Consider the following 15,590-nt stretch of genomic DNA (forward strand, 5'->3'; position numbering starts at 1 on the left):
CTGTCCTGCAGTGTTCCCCATGGGCCCCACTTTTTCCAATCCGTTCCCCCTGCTTGCTTTGGTTCTCCTCTGTTCTGCAGATCTCTCCACGAATCCCCACTTTTTCCAATCTGTTCCCCCTCCTCCCTTTGGTTCCCCTCTGTTCTGCATTGTTCCCCACGGTTCCCCACTTTTCCAAACTGTACCCCCTGCTCCCTTTGGTGTCCCTCTGTTCTGCAGTGTTCCTCACGGTTCCCCAATTTTTCCAATCTGTTCATCCTGTCCCCTTTGGTTCCCCACTGTTCTACATTTTTACACACGCTTCCCCACTTTTTCCAATCTGTTACCCCTGCTCCCTTTGGTTCCTCACTGTTCTGCAGTGTTCCTCACGGTTCTCCACATTTTTTCCAACCTGTACCCCCTGCTCCCTTTGCTTCCCCTCTGTTCTGCAGTGTTCCCCAGAGTACTCTTTCTTTTCCAATCCACTCCCCTGCTCCCTTTGGTTCCTCACTGTTCTGCAGTGTTCCCCACGGTTCTCCAAATTTTTTCTAATCTGTTCCCCCTTCTCCCTCTGGTTCGCCTCTGTTCTACATTTTTCCAGAAGTTTCCCCACTTTTTGCAATCCGTTCCCCCTGCTCCTTTGGCTCCACTCTGTTCTGCAGTTTTCCCCATGGTTCCCCACATTTTGCAATCCATTCCCCCTGCTCCGTTTGTTTCCCTCTGTTCTGCAGTGTTCCCCACAGTTCCCCACTTTTTCCAATCAGTTCCCCCTGCTCCCTTTGATTCCCCTCTGTCCTGCAGTGTTCCCCATTGGCCCCACTTTTTCGAATCCTTTCCCCCTGCTCCCTTTGGGTCCCCACTGTTCTGCAGAACACCCCACGATTCCCCACTTTTTCCAATCTGTTCCCCCTTCTCCCTTTGGTTCCTCTCTGTTCTGCATTGTTCCCCTCGGGTCCGCACTTTTCCGAGCTGTTCCCCCTGCTCCCTTTGGTTCTGCTCTGTTCTGCAGTTTTCCCCACGGTTCTCCAAACTTTTTCTAATCTGTTCCCATGCTCCCTTTGGTTCCCGTCTGCCCTGCAGTGTCCCCCATGCTTCCCCACTTTTTCCAATCCGTTCCCCCTGCTACCTTTGGTTTCCCTCTGTTCTGCAGTGTTCCCCACAGTTCCAAACTTTTTCAAATCGGTTCCCCCTGCTCCCTTTGATTACCCTCTGTCATGCAGTGTTCGCCATGGGCCCCACTTTTTGCAATCCGTTTCCCCTGCTCACTTTTGTTCCCTTCTGTGCTGCAGTGTTCTCCACGGTTCCCCACTTTTTCCAACCTGTACCTCCTGCTCCCTTTGGTTCCCCTCTGTCATGCAGTGTTCCCCACGGTTCCCCACTTTTTCCAACCTGCACCTCTTGCTCCCTTTGGTGCCCCTCTGTTCTGCAGTGTTGCCCACGGTTCCCCACTTTTTCCAATCTGTTACCCCTGCTACCTCTGGTTCCCCTCTGTTCTGCATTTTTCTACACTGTTCCCCACTTTTTCCAATCCAATCCCCCTGCTTCCTTTGGTTCACCTCTCTTCTGCAGAACTCCCCACGATTCCCCACTTTTTCCAATCTGTTTCCCCTGCTCCCTTTGGTTCCCCTCTGTTCTGCATTGTTCCCCACGGTTCCCCACTTTTCCAAACTGTACCCCCTGCTCCCTTTGGTTCACCTCTGTTCTGCAGTGTTCCAAACGGTTCCCCACTTTTTCCAATCTGTTCCCCCTGCACCCTTTGATTCACCTCTGTTCTGCAGTGTTGCCCACTGTTCTCAACTTTTTCCAATCTGTTCCTCCTGCTCCCTTTGGTTCCTAACTGTCCTGCAATTTTGCACACGGTTCCCCACATTTTTCCAACCTGTACCCCCAGCTCCCTATGGTTCCCCTCTGCCCTGCAGTGTCCCCCATGGTTCCCCACTTTTTCCAATCCGTTCCCACTGTTCCCTTTGTTTCCCCTCTGTCCTGCAGTGTTCTGCACGATTCCCCACTTTTTCCAATCAGTTCCCCCTGCTCCCTTTGATTCCGCTCTGTCCTCCAGTGTTCCCCACGGGCCCCACTTTTTGCAATCCGTTCCCCCTGCTCCTTTGGCTCCACTCTGTTCTGCAGTTTTCCCCATGGTTCCCCACTTTTTCCAATCCGATCCCCCTGCTTCCTTTGGTTCACCTCTGTTCTGCAGAACTCCCCACGATTCCCCACTTTTTCCAATCTGTTCCCCCTGCTCCCTTTGGTTCCCCTCTGTTCTGCATTGTTCCACACGGTTCCCCACTTTTCCGAACAGTACCCCCTGCTCCCTTTGGTTCACCTCTGTTCTGCAGTGTTCCAAACGGTTCCCCTCTTTTTCCAAATTGTTCCCCCTGCACCCTTTGATTCACCTCTGTTCTGCAGTGTTGCCCACTGTTCTCAACTTTTTCCATTCTGTTCCTCCTGCTCCCTTTGGTTCCTCACTGTTCTGCAGTGTTCCTCACGGTTCTCCACATTTTTTCCAACCTGTAGCCCCTGCTCCCTATGGTTCCCCTCTGCCCTGCAGTATTCCCCATGGTTCCCCACTTTTTCCAATCAGTTCCCCCTGCTCCCTTTGATTCCGCTCTGTCCTCCAGTTTTCCCCATGGGCCCCACTTTTTCCAATCTGTTCCCCCTGCTCCCTTTGGTTCCCCTCTGTTCTGCATTCTTCCACACGGTTCCCCACTTTACCGAACAGTACCCCCTGATCCCTTTGATTCACCTCTGTTCTGCAATGTTCCAAACGGTTCCCCACTTTTTCCAATCTGTTCCCCCTGCACCCTTTGATTCACCTCTGTTCTGCAGTGTTGCCCACTGTTCTCAACTTTTTCCAATCTGTTCCTCCTGCTCCCTTTGGTTCCTCACTGTTCTGCAGTGTTCCTCACGGTTCTCCACATTTTTTCCAACCTGTAGCCCTGTTCCCTTTGTTTCCCCTCTGTCCTGCAGTGTTCTGCACGATTCCCCACTTTTTCCAATCAGTTCTCCCTGCTCCCTTTGATTCCGCTCTGTCCTCCAGTGTTCCCCACGGGCCCCACTTTTTGCAATCCGTTCCCCCTGCTCCTATGGCTCCACTCTGTTCTGCAGTTTTCCCCATGGTTCCCCACATTTTGCAATCCATTCCCCCTGCTCCGTTTGTTTCCCCTCTGTTTTGTAGTGTTCCCCACAGTTCCCCACTTTTTCCAATCAGTTCCCCCTGCTCCCTTTGATTCCCCTCTGTCCTGCAGTGTTCCCCATGGGCCCCACTTTTTCCAATCCGTTCCCCCTGCTTGCTTTGGTTCTCCTCTGTTCTGCAGATCTCTCCACGAATCCCCACTTTTTCCAATCTGTTCCCCCTCCTCCCTTTGGTTCCCCTCTGTTCTTCATTGTTCCCCACGGTTCCCCACTTTTCCAAACTGTACCCCCTGCTCCCTTTGGTGTCCCTCTGTTCTGCAGTGTTCCTCACGGTTCCCCACTTTTTCCAATCTGTTCATCCTGCCCCCTTTGGTTCCCCACTGTTCTGCATTTTTACACACGCTTCCCCACTTTTTCCAATCTGTTACCCCTGCTCCCTTTGGTTCCTCACTGTTCTGCAGTGTTCCTCACGGTTCTCCACATTTTTTCCAACCTGTACCCCCTGCTCCCTTTGCTTCCCCTCTGTTCTGCAGTGTTCCCCAGAGTACTCTTTCTTTTCCAATCCACTCCCCTGCTCCATTTGGTTCCTCACTGTTCTGCAGTGTTCCCCACGGTTCTCCAAATTTTTTCTAATCTGTTCCCCCTTCTCCCTCTGGTTCGCCTCTGTTCTACATTTTTCCAGAAGTTTCCCCACTTTTTGCAATCCGTTCCCCCTGCTACCTTTGGTTCATCACTGTTCTGCAGTGTTCTCCACGGTTCTCCAAATTTTTTCTAATCTGTTCCCCCTTCTCCCTCTGGTTCGCCTCTGTTCTACATTTTTCCACAAGGTTCCCCATTTTTTTCCAATCCGTTCCCCCTGCTTCCTTTGGTCCACCTGTTTTCTGCAGAGTTCCCCACGGTCCACTCTTTCGAATCCTTTCCCCCTGATCCCTTTGGGTCCCCACTGTTCTGCAGAACTCCCCACGATTCCCCACTTTTTCCAATCTGTTCCCCCTTCTCCCTTTGGTTCCTCTTTGTTCTGCATTGTTCCCCTCGGGTCCGCACTTTTCCGAGCTGTTCCCCCTGCTCCCTTTGGTTCTGCTCTGTTCTGCAGTTTTCCCTACGGTTCTCCAAACTTTTTCTAATCTGTTCCCATGCTCTGTTTGGTTCCCGTCTGATCTGCAGTGTCCCCCATGGTTCCCCACTTTTTCCAATTCGTTCCCCCTGCTACCTTTGTTTTCCCCTGTTCTGCAGTGTTCCCCACAGTTCTGCACCTTTTCCAATTCGTTCCCCCTGCTCCCTTTGGTTCCCCACCTTTCTGCATTTTTCCGCACGGTTCCCTACTTTTTCCAATCGGTTCCCACTGTTCCCTTTGTTTCCCCTCTGTCCTGCAGTGTTCTGCACGATTCCCCACTTTTTCCAATCAGTTCCCCCTGCTCCCTTTGATTCCGCTCTGTCCTCCAGTGTTCCCCACGGGCCCCACTTTTTGCAATCCGTTCCCTCTGCTCCTTTGGCTCCACTCTGTTCTGCAGTTTTCCCCATGGTTCCCCACATTTTGCAATCCATTCCCCCTGCTCCGTTTGTTTCCCCTCTGTTTTGTAGTGTTCCCCACAGTTCCCCACTTTTTCCAATCAGTTCCCCCTGCTCCCTTTGATTCCCCTCTGTCCTGCAGTGTTCCCCATGGGCCCCACTTTTTCCAATCCGTTCCCCCTGCTCCTTTGGCTCCACTCTGTTCTGCAGTTTTCCCCATGGTTCCCCACATTTTGCAATCCATTCCCCCTGCTCCGTTTGTTTCCCCTCTGTTTTGTAGTGTTCCCCACAGTTCCCCACTTTTTCCAATCAGTTCCCCCTGCTCCCTTTGATTCCCCTCTGTCCTTTAGTGTTCCCCATGGGCCCCACTTTTTCCAATCCGTTCCCCCTGTTTGCTTTGGTTCTCCTCTGTTCTGCAGATCTCTCCACGAATCCCCACTTTTTCCAATCTGTTCCCCCTCCTCCCTTTGGTTCCCCTCTGTTCTGCATTGTTCCCCACGGTTCCCCACTTTTCCAAACTGTACCCCCTGCTCCCTTTGGTGTCCCTCTGTTCTGCAGTGTTCCTCACGGTTCCCCACTTTTTCCAATCTGTTCATCCTGCCCCCTTTGGTTCCCCACTGTTCTGCATTTTTACACACGCTTCCCCACTTTTTCCAATCTGTTACCCCTGCTCCCTTTGGTTCCCCACTGTTCTGCAGTGTTCCTCACGGTTCTCCACATTTTTTCCAACTTGTACCCCCTGCTCCCTTTGCTTCCCCTCTGTTCTGCAGTGTTCCCCAGAGTACTCTTTCTTTTCCAATCCACTCCCCTGCTCCCTTTGGTTCCTCACTGTTCTGCAGTGTCCGTTCTCCAATTTTTTTCTAATCTGTTCCCCCTTCTCCCTCTGGTTCGCCTCTGTTCTACATTTTTCCAGAAGTTTCCCCACTTTTTGCAATCCGTTCCCCCTGCTCCTTTGGCTCCACTCTGTTCTGCAGTTTTCCCCATGGTTCCCCACATTTTGCAATCCATTCCCCCTGCTCCGTTTGTTTCCCCTCTGTTCTGCAGTGTTCCCCACAGTTCCCCACTTTTTCCAATCAGTTCCCCCTGCTCCCTTTGATTCCCCTCTGTCCTGCAGTGTTCCCCATGGGCCCCACTTTTTCCAATCCGTTCCCCCTGCTTCCTTTGGTTCACCTCTGTTCTGCAGATCTCTCCACGAAACCCCACTTTTTCCAATCTGTTCCCCCTGCTCCCTTTGGTTCCCCTTTGTTCTGCATTGTTCCCCACGGTTCCCCACTTTTCCAAACTGTACCCCCTGCTCCCTTTGGTGTCCCTCTGTTCTGCATTTTTCCACACGGTTCCCCACTTTTTCCAATCTGTTACCCCTGCTCCCTTTGGTTCCTCACTGTTCTGCAGTGTTCCTCACGGTTCTCCACATTTTTTCCAACCTGTACCCCCTGCTCCCTTTGCTTCCCCTCTGTTCTGCAGTATTCCCCAGAGTTCTCTATCTTTTCCAATCCGTTCCCCCTGCTACCTTTGGTTCATCACTGTTCTGCAGTGTTCTCCACGGTTCTCCAAATTTTTTCTAATCTGTTCCCCCTTCTCCCTCTGGTTCGCCTCTGTTCTACATTTTTCCACAAGGTTCCCCATTTTTTTCCAATCCGTTCCCCCTGCTTCCTTTGGTCCACCTGTTTTCTGCAGAGTTCCCCACGGTCCACTCTTTCGAATCCTTTCCCCCTGATCCCTTTGGGTCCCCACTGTTATGCAGAACTCCCCACGATTCCCCACTTTTTCCAATCTGTTCGCCCTTCTCCCTTTGGTTCCTCTCTGTTCTGCATTGTTCCCCTCGGGTCCGCACTTTTCCGAGCTGTTCCCCCTGCTCCCTTTGGTTCAGCTCTGTTCTGCAGTTTTCCCTACGGTTCTCCAAACTTTTTCTAATCTGTTCTCATGCTCTGTTTGGTTCCCGTCTGATCTGCAGTGTCCCCCATGGTTCCCCACTTTTTCCAATTCGTTCCCCCTGCTACCTTTGGTTTCCCCCTGTTCTGCAGTGTTCCCCACAGTTCCCAACTTTTTCCAATCGGTTCCCCCTGCTCCCTTTGATTACCCTCTGTCATGCAGTGTTCGCCATGGGCCCCACTTTTTTCAATCCGTTTCCCCTGCTCACTTTTGTTCCCATCTGTGCTGCAGTGTTCTCCACGGTTCCCCACTTTTTCCAACCTGTACCTCCTGCTCCCTTTGGTTCCCCTCTGTCATGCAGTGTTCCCCACGGTTCCCCACTTTTTCCAACCTGTACCTCCTGCTCCCTTTGGTGCCCCTCTGTTCTGCAGTGTTGCCCACGGTTCCCCACTTTTTCCAATCTGTTACCCCTGCTACCTCTGGTTCCCCTCTGTTCTGCACTTTTCTACACTGTTCCCCACTTTTTCCAATCCAATCCCCCTGCTTCCTTTGTTTCACCTCTGTTCTGCAGAACTCCCCACGATTCCCCACTTTTTCCATCTGTTTCCCCTGCTCCCTTTGGTTCCCCTCTGTTCTGCATTGTTCCCCACGGTCACCCACTTTTCCGAACTGTACCCCCTGCTCCCTTTGGTTCACCTCTGTTCTGCAGTGTTCCAAACGTTTCCCCACTTTTTCCAATCTGTTCCCCCTGCACCCTTTGTTTCACCTTTGTTCTGCAGTGTTGCCCACTGTTCTCAACATCTTCCAATCTGTTCCTCCTGCTCCCTTTGGTTCCCCACTGTTCTGCATTTTTGCACACGGTTCTCCACATTTTTCCAACCTGTACCCCCTGCTCCCTATGGTTCCCCTCTGCCCTGCAGTGTCCCCCATGGTTCCCCACTTTTTCCAATCTGTTCCCCCTGTTCCCTTTGGTTCACCTCTGTTCTGCAGTGTTCCCGACGCTTTCCCACTTTTTCCAATCCGTTCCCTCTGCTCCCTTTGGTTCCCCTCTATTCTGCAGTGTTCCCCACGATTCTCCACATTCTTTTCCTTCCTGTCCCCCTGCTCCCTTTGGTTCCCCACTGTTGTGCATTTTTGCACACGGTACCCCACTTCTAATCAGTTCCTCCTGCACCCTTTGTTTCCCCACTGTTGTGCATTTTTACACACGGTACCCCACTTTTTCCAATCCTTTCCCCCTGCTACCTATGGTTTCCCTCTGTTCTGCAGTGTTCCCCACAGTTCCCAACTTTTTCCAATCGGTTCCCCCTGCTCCCTTTGATTGCCCTCTGTCATGCAGTGTTCGCCATGGGCCCCACTTTTTACAATCCGTTTCCCCTGCTCACTTTTGTACCCATCTGTGCTGCAGTGTTCTCCACGGTTCCACACTTTTTCCAACCTGTACCTCCTGTCCCTTTGGTTCCCCTCTGTCATGCAGTATTCCCCACGGTTCCCCACTTTTTCCAATCCGTTACCTCTGCTCCATTTGGTTCCCCTCTGTTCTGCAGTGTTCCCCACAGTTCTGCACCTTTTCCAATTCGTTCCCCCTGCTCCCTTTGGTTCCCCACCTTTCTGCATTTTTCCGCACGGTTCCCTACTTTTTCCAATCGGTTCCCACTGTTCCCTTTGTTTCCACTCTGTCATGCAGTGTTCTGCACGATTCCCCACTTTTTCCAATCAGTTCCCCCTGCTCCCTTTGATTGCCCTCTGTCATGCAGTGTTCGCCATGGGCCCCACTTTTTGCAATCCGTTTCCCCTGCTCACTTTTGTACCCATCTGTGCTGCAGTGTTCTCCACGGTTCCCCACTTTTTCCAACCTGTACCTCCTGCTCCCTTTGGTTCCCCTCTGTCATGCAGTATTCCCCACGGTTCCCCACTTTTTCCAATCCGTTACCTCTGCTCCATTTGGTTCCCCTCTGTTCTGCAGTGTTCCCCACAGTTCTGCACCTTTTCCAATTCGTTCCCCCTGCTCCCTTTGGTTCCCCACCTTTCTGCATTTTTCCGCACTGTTCCCTACTTTTTCCAATCGGTTCCCACTGTTCCCTTTGTTTCCCCTCTGTCCTGCAGTGTTCTGCACGATTCCCCACTTTTTCCAATCAGTTCCCCCTGCTCCCTTTGATTCCGCTCTGTCCTCCAGTGTTCCCCACGGGCCCCACTTTTTGCAATCCGTTCCCCCTGCTCCTTTGGCTCCACTCTGTTCTGCAGTTTTCCCCATGGTTCCCCACATTTTGCAATCCATTCCCCCTGCTCCGTTTGTTTCCCCTCTGTTTTGTAGTGTTCCCCACAGTTCCCCACTTTTTCCAATCAGTTCCCCCTGCTCCCTTTGATTCCCCTCTGTCCTGCAGTGTTCCCCATGGGCCCCACTTTTTCCAATCCGTTCCCCCTGCTTGCTTTGGTTCTCCTCTGTTCTGCAGATCTCTCCACGAATCCCCACTTTTTCCAATCTGTTCCCCCTCCTCCCTTTGGTTCCCCTCTGTTCTGCATTGTTCCCCACGGTTCCCCACTTTTCCAAACTGTACCCCCTGCTCCCTTTGGTGTCCCTCTGTTCTGCAGTGTTCCTCACGGTTCCCCAATTTTTCCAATCTGTTCATCCTGTCCCCTTTGGTTCCCCACTGTTCTACATTTTTACACACGCTTCCCCACTTTTTCCAATCTGTTACCCCTGCTCCCTTTGGTTCCTCACTGTTCTGCAGTGTTCCTCACGGTTCTCCACATTTTTTCCAACCTGTACCCCCTGCTCCCTTTGCTTCCCCTCTGTTCTGCAGTGTTCCCCAGAGTACTCTTTCTTTTCCAATCCACTCCCCTGCTCCCTTTGGTTCCTCACTGTTCTGCAGTGTTCCCCACGGTTCTCCAAATTTTTTCTAATCTGTTCCCCCTTCTCCCTCTGGTTCGCCTCTGTTCTACATTTTTCCAGAAGTTTCCCCACTTTTTGCAATCCGTTCCCCCTGCTCCTTTGGCTCCACTCTGTTCTGCAGTTTTCCCCATGGTTCCCCACATTTTGCAATCCATTCCCCCTGCTCCGTTTGTTTCCCCTCTGTTCTGCAGTGTTCCCCACAGTTCCCCACTTTTTCCAATCAGTTCCCCCTGCTCCCTTTGATTCCCCTCTGTCCTGCAGTGTTCCCCATGGGCCCTACTTTTTCGAATCCTTTCCCCCTGCTCCCTTTGGGTCCCCACTGTTCTGCAGAACACCCCACGATTCCCCACTTTTTCCAATCTGTTCCCCCTTCTCCCTTTGGTTCCTCTCTGTTCTGCATTGTTCACCTCGGGTCCGCACTTTTCCGAGCTGTTGCCCCTGCTCCCTTTGGTTCTGCTCTGTTCTGCAGTTTTCCCCACGGTTCTCCAAACTTTTTCTAATCTGTTCCCATGCTCTGTTTGGTTCCCGTCTGCCCTGCAGTGTCCCCCATGCTTCCCCACTTTTTCCAATTCGTTCCCCCTGCTACCTTTGGTTTCCCTCTGTTCTGCAGTGTTCCCCACAGTTCCAAACTTTTTCAAATCGGTTCCCCCTGCTCCCTTTGATTACCCTCTGTCATGCAGTGTTCGCCATGGGCCCCACTTTTTGCAATCCGTTTCCCCTGCTCACTTTTGTTCCCTTCTGTGCTGCAGTGTTCTCCACGGTTCCCCACTTTTTCCAACCTGTACCTCCTGCTCCCTTTGGTTCCCCTCTGTCATGCAGTGTTCCCCACGGTTCCCCACTTTTTCCAACCTGCACCTCTTGCTCCCTTTGGTGCCCCTCTGTTCTGCAGTGTTGCCCACGGTTCCCCACTTTTTCCAATCTGTTCCTCCTGCTCCCTTTGGTTCCCCACTGTTCTGCATTTTTGCACACGGTTCCCCACTTTTTAAAAACTGTTCCCCCTGCTCACTTTGGTTCCTGACTGTTCTGCAGTTTTCCTCACGGTTCTCCACATTTTTCCAACCTGTACCCCCAGCTCCCTATGGTTCCCCTCTGCCCTGCATTGTCCCCCATGGTTCCACACTTTTTCCAATCCGTTCCCCCTGTTCCCTTTGGTTCGCCTCTGTTCTGCAGTGTTCCCGACGCTTCCCCACTTTTTCCAATCCGTTCCCCCTGCTCCCTTTGGTTCCCCTCTATTCTGCAGTGTTCCCCACGATTCTCCACATTCTTTCCCTTCCTGTACCCCCTGCTCCCTTTGGTTCCCCACTGTTGTGCATTTTTGCACACGGTACCCCACTTCTTCTAATCTGTTCCTCCTGCACCCTTTGTTTCCCCACTGTTGTGCATTTTTACACACGGTACCCCACTTTTTCCAATCTGTTCCCCCTGCTCCCTTTGGTTCCTCACTGTTCTGCAGTGTTCCCCACGGTTCCCCACTTTTTCCAATGCGTTCCCCTGCTCCCTTTGGTTCCCGTCTGTTCTGCAGTGATCCCCACGGTACCCCACATTTTCCAAACTGTTCCCCCTGCCTGCTTTGGTTTCATACTGTTCTGCAGTGTTCCCCACGGTTCCCCACTTTTTTACAATCTGTTCGCCCTGCTCCCTTTGGTTCCCCTCTGTCCTGCAGTGTCCTCCACGGTTCCCCACTTTTTCCAACCTGTACCTCCTGCTCCCTTTGGTTCCCCTCTGTCATGCAGTGTTTTCAAAGTTCCCCAATTTTTTACAATCTGTTCCCCCTGTTCCGTTTGTTTGCCCCCTGTTCTGCAGTGTTCCCCACGGTTCCCCACTTTTTCCAATGCGTTCCCTTGCTCCCTTTGGTTCCCCTCTGTTCTGCAGTGATCCCCACGGTACCCCACATTTTCCAAACTGTTCCCCCTGCCTGTTTTGGTTTCATACTGTTCTGCAGTGTTCCCCACGGTTCCCCACTTTTTCCAATCTGTTTCCCCTGCTACCTCTGGTTCCCCTCTGTTCTGCATTTTTCTACACTGTTCCCCACTTTTTCCAATCCGATCCCCCTGCTCCCTTTGGTTCCCCTCTGTCGTGCAGTGTTCCCCACGGTTCCCCACTTTTTTACAAACTGTTTGCCCTGCTCTCTTTGGTTTCCCCTGTTCTGCATTGACCTCCACGGTTCCAAACTTTTTGCAATCCATTCCCCCTGTTCCGTTTGTTTGCCCTCTGTTCTGCAGTGTCCCCCACTGTTCCCCACTTTTTCCAATCAGTTCCCCCTGCTCCCTTTGATTCCCCTCTGTCCTACAGTGTTCCCCATCGGTGCAACATTTTACAATCCGTTCCCCCTGCTTCCTTTGGTTCCCCTCTCTCGTGCAGTGTTCCCCACGGTTCCCCACTTTTTCCAATGCATTCCCTCTGCTCCCTTTGGTGCCCCTCCGTTCTGCAGTGTTCCCCACGGTTCCCCACTTTTTCCAATCTGTTTCCCCTGCTACCTCTGGTTCCCCTCTGTTCTGCATTTTTCTACACTGTTCCCCACTTTTTCCAGTCCGATCCCCCTGCTTCCTTTGGTTCACCTCTGTTCTGCAGAACTCCCCACGATTCCCCACTTTTTCCAATCTGTTCCCCCTGCTCCCTTTGGTTCCCCTCTGTTCTGCATTGTTCCACACGGTTCCCCACTTTTCCGAACAGTACCCCCTGCTCCCTTTGGTTCCCGTCTGTTCTGCAGTGATCCCCACGGTACCCCACATTTTCCAAACTGTTCCCCCTGCCTGCTTTGGTTTCATACTGTTCTGCAGTGTTCCCCACGGTTCCCCACTTTTTTACAATCTGTTCGCCCTGCTCCCTTTGGTTCCCCTCTGTCCTGCAGAGTCCTCCACGGTTCCCCACTTTTTCCAACCTGTACCTCCTGCTCCCTTTGGTTCCCCTCTGTCATGCAGTGTTTTCAAAGTTCCCCAATTTTTTACAATCTGTTCCCCCTGTTCCGTTTGTTTGCCCCCTGTTCTGCAGTGTTCCCCACGGTTCCCCACTTTTTCCAATGCGTTCCCTTGCTCCCTTTTGTTCCCCTCTGTTCTGCAGTGATCCCCACGGTACCCCACATTTTCCAAACTGTTCCCCCTGCCTGTTTTGGTTTCATACTGTTCTGCAGTGTTCCCCACGGTTCCCCACTTTTTCCAATCTGTTTCCCCTGCTACCTCTGGTTCCCCTCTGTTCTGCATTTTTCTACACTGTTCCCCACTTTTTCCAATCCGATCCCCCTGCTCCCTTTGGTTCCCCTCTGTCGTGCAGTGTTCCCCACGGTTCCCCACTTTTTTACAAACTGTTTGCCCTGCTCTCTTTGGTTTCCCCTGTTCTGCATTGACCTCCACGGTTCCAAACTTTTTGCAATCCATTCCCCCTGTTCCGTTTGTTTGCCCTCTGTTCTGCAGTGTCCCCCACTGTTCCCCACTTTTTCCAATCAGTTCCCCCTGCTCCCTTTGATTCCCCTCTGTCCTACAGTGTTCCCCATCGGTGCAACATTTTACAATCCGTTCCCCCTGCTTCCTTTGGTTCCCCTCTCTCGTGCAGTGTTCCCCACGGTTCCCCACTTTTTCCAATGCATTCCCTCTGCTCCCTTTGGTGCCCCTCTGTTCTGCAGTGTTCCCCACGGTTCCCCACTTTTTCCAATCTGTTTCCCCTGCTACCTCTGGTTCCCCTCTGTTCTGCATTTTTCTACACTGTTCCCCACTTTTTCCAATCCGATCCCCCTGCTTCCTTTGGTTCACCTCTGTTCTGCAGAACTCCCCACGATTCCCCACTTTTTCCAATCTGTTCCCCCTGCTCCCTTTGGTTCCCCTCTGTTCTGCATTGTTCCACATGGTTCCCCACTTTTCCGAACAGTACCCCCTGCTCCCTTTGGTTCACCTCTGTTCTGCAGTGTTCCAAACGGTTCCCCACTTTTTCCAATCTGTTCCCCCTGCACCCTTTGATTCACCTCTGTTCTGCAGTGTTGCCCACTGTTCTCAACTTTTTCCAATCTGTTCCTCCTGCTCCCTTTGGTTCCTCACTGTTCTGCAGTGTTCCTCACGGTTCTCCACATTTTTTCCAACCTGTAGCCCCTGTTCCCTTTGTTTCCCCTCTGTCCTCCAGTGTTCCCCATGGGCCCTACTTTTTGCAATCAGTTCCCCCTACTCCTTTGGCTCCACTCTGTTCTGCAGTTTTCCCCATGGTTCCCCACATTTTGCAATCCATTCCCCCTGCTCCGTATGTTTCCCCTCTGTTCTGCAGTGTTCCCCACAGTTCCCCACTTTTTCCAAACAGTTCCCCCTGCTCTCTTTGATTCCCCTCTGTCCTGCAGTGTTCCAAACGGTTCCCCACTTTTTCCAATCTGTTCCCCCTGCACCCTTTGATTCACCTCTGTTCTGCAGTGTTGCCCACTGTTCTCAACTTTTTCCAATCTGTTCCTCCTGCTCCCTTTGGTTCCTCACTGTTCTGCAGTGTTCCTCACGGTTCTCCACATTTTTTCCAACCTGTAGCCCCTGTTCCCTTTGTTTCCCCTCTGTCCTCCAGTGTTCCCCATGGGCCCCACTTTTTGCAATCAGTTCCCCCTACTCCTTTGGCTCCACTCTGTTCTGCAATTTTCCCCATGGTACCCCACATTTTGCAATCCATTCCCCCTGCTCCGTATGTTTCCCCTCTGTTCTGCAGTGTTCCCCACAGTTCCCCACTTTTTCAAATCAGTTCCCCCTGCTCTCTTTGATTCCCCTCTGTCCTGCAGTGTTCCCCATGGGCCCCACTTTTTCCAATCCGTTCCCCCTGCTTCCTTTGGTTCACCTCTGTTCTGCAGATCTCTCCACGAAACCCCACTTTTTCCAATCTGTTCCCCCTGCTCCCTTTGGTTCCCCTCTGTTCTGCATTGTTCCCCACGGTTCCCCACTTTTCCAAACTGTACCCCCTGCTCCCTTTGGTGTCCCTCTGTTCTGCATTTTTCCACACGGTTCCCCACTTTTTCCAATCCGTTCCCCCTGCTACCTTTGGTTCATCACTGTTCTGCAGTGTTCTCCACGGTTCTCCAAATTTTTTCTAATCTGTTCCCCCTTCTCCCTCTGGTTCGCCTCTGTTCTACATTTTTCCACAAGGTTCCCCATTTTTTTCCAATCCGTTCCCCCTGCTTCCTTTGGTCCACCTGTTTTCTGCAGAGTTCCCCACGGTCCACTCTTTCGAATCCTTTCCCCCTGATCCCTGTGGGTCCCCACTGTTCTGCAGAACTCCCCACGATACCCCACTTTTTCCAATCTGTTCCCCCTTCTCCCTTTGGTTCCTCTCTGTTCTGCATTGTTCCCCTCGGGTCCGCACTTTTCCGAGCTGTTCCCCCTGCTCCCTTTGGTTCTGCTCTGTTCTGCAGTTTTCCCCACGGTTCTCCAAACTTTTTCTAATCTGTTCCCATGCTCTGTTTGGTTCCCGTCTGCCCTGCAGTGTCCCCCATGGTTCCCCACTTTTTCCAATTGTTCCCCCCGCTCCCTTTGATTACCCTCTGTCATGCAGTGTTCGCCATGGGCCCCACTTTTTGCAATCCGTTTCCCCTACTCACTTTTGTTCCCCTCTGTTCTGCATTGTTCCCCACGGTTCCCCACTTTTCCAAACTGTACCCCCTGCTCCCTTTGGTGTCCCTCTGTTCTGCAGTGTTCCTCACGGTTCCCCACTTTTTCCAATCTGTTCATCCTGCCCCCTTTGGTTCCCCACTGTTCTGCATTTTTACACACGCTTCCCCACTTTTTCCAATCTGTTACCCCTGCTCCCTTTGGTTCCTCACTGTTCTGCAGTGTTCCTCACGGTTCTCCACATTTTTTCCAACCTGTACCCCCTGCTCCCTTTGGTTCCCCTCTGTTCTGCATTCTTCCACACGGTTCCCCACTTTTCCGAACAGTACCCCCTGCTCCCTTTGGTTCCCCTCTGTCGAGCAGTATTCCCCACGGTTCCCCACTTTTTCCAATCCGTTCCCTCTGCTCCCTTTGGTTCCCCTCTGTTCTGCAGTGTTCCCCACAGTTCTGCACCTTTTCCAATTCGTTCCCCCTGCTCCCTTTGGTTCCCCACCTTTCTGCATTTTTCCGCACGGTTCCCCACTTTTTCCAATCGGTTCCCACTGTTCCCTTTGTTTCCCCTCTGTCCTGCAGTGTTCTGCACGATTCCCCACTTTTTCCAATCAGTTCTCCCTGCTCCCTTTGATTCCGCTCTGTCCTCCAGT

Source organism: Narcine bancroftii, unplaced genomic scaffold (assembly GCF_036971445.1).
Source record: "Narcine bancroftii isolate sNarBan1 unplaced genomic scaffold, sNarBan1.hap1 Scaffold_152, whole genome shotgun sequence".
NCBI classification, from domain to species: Eukaryota; Metazoa; Chordata; class Chondrichthyes; order Torpediniformes; family Narcinidae; genus Narcine; species Narcine bancroftii.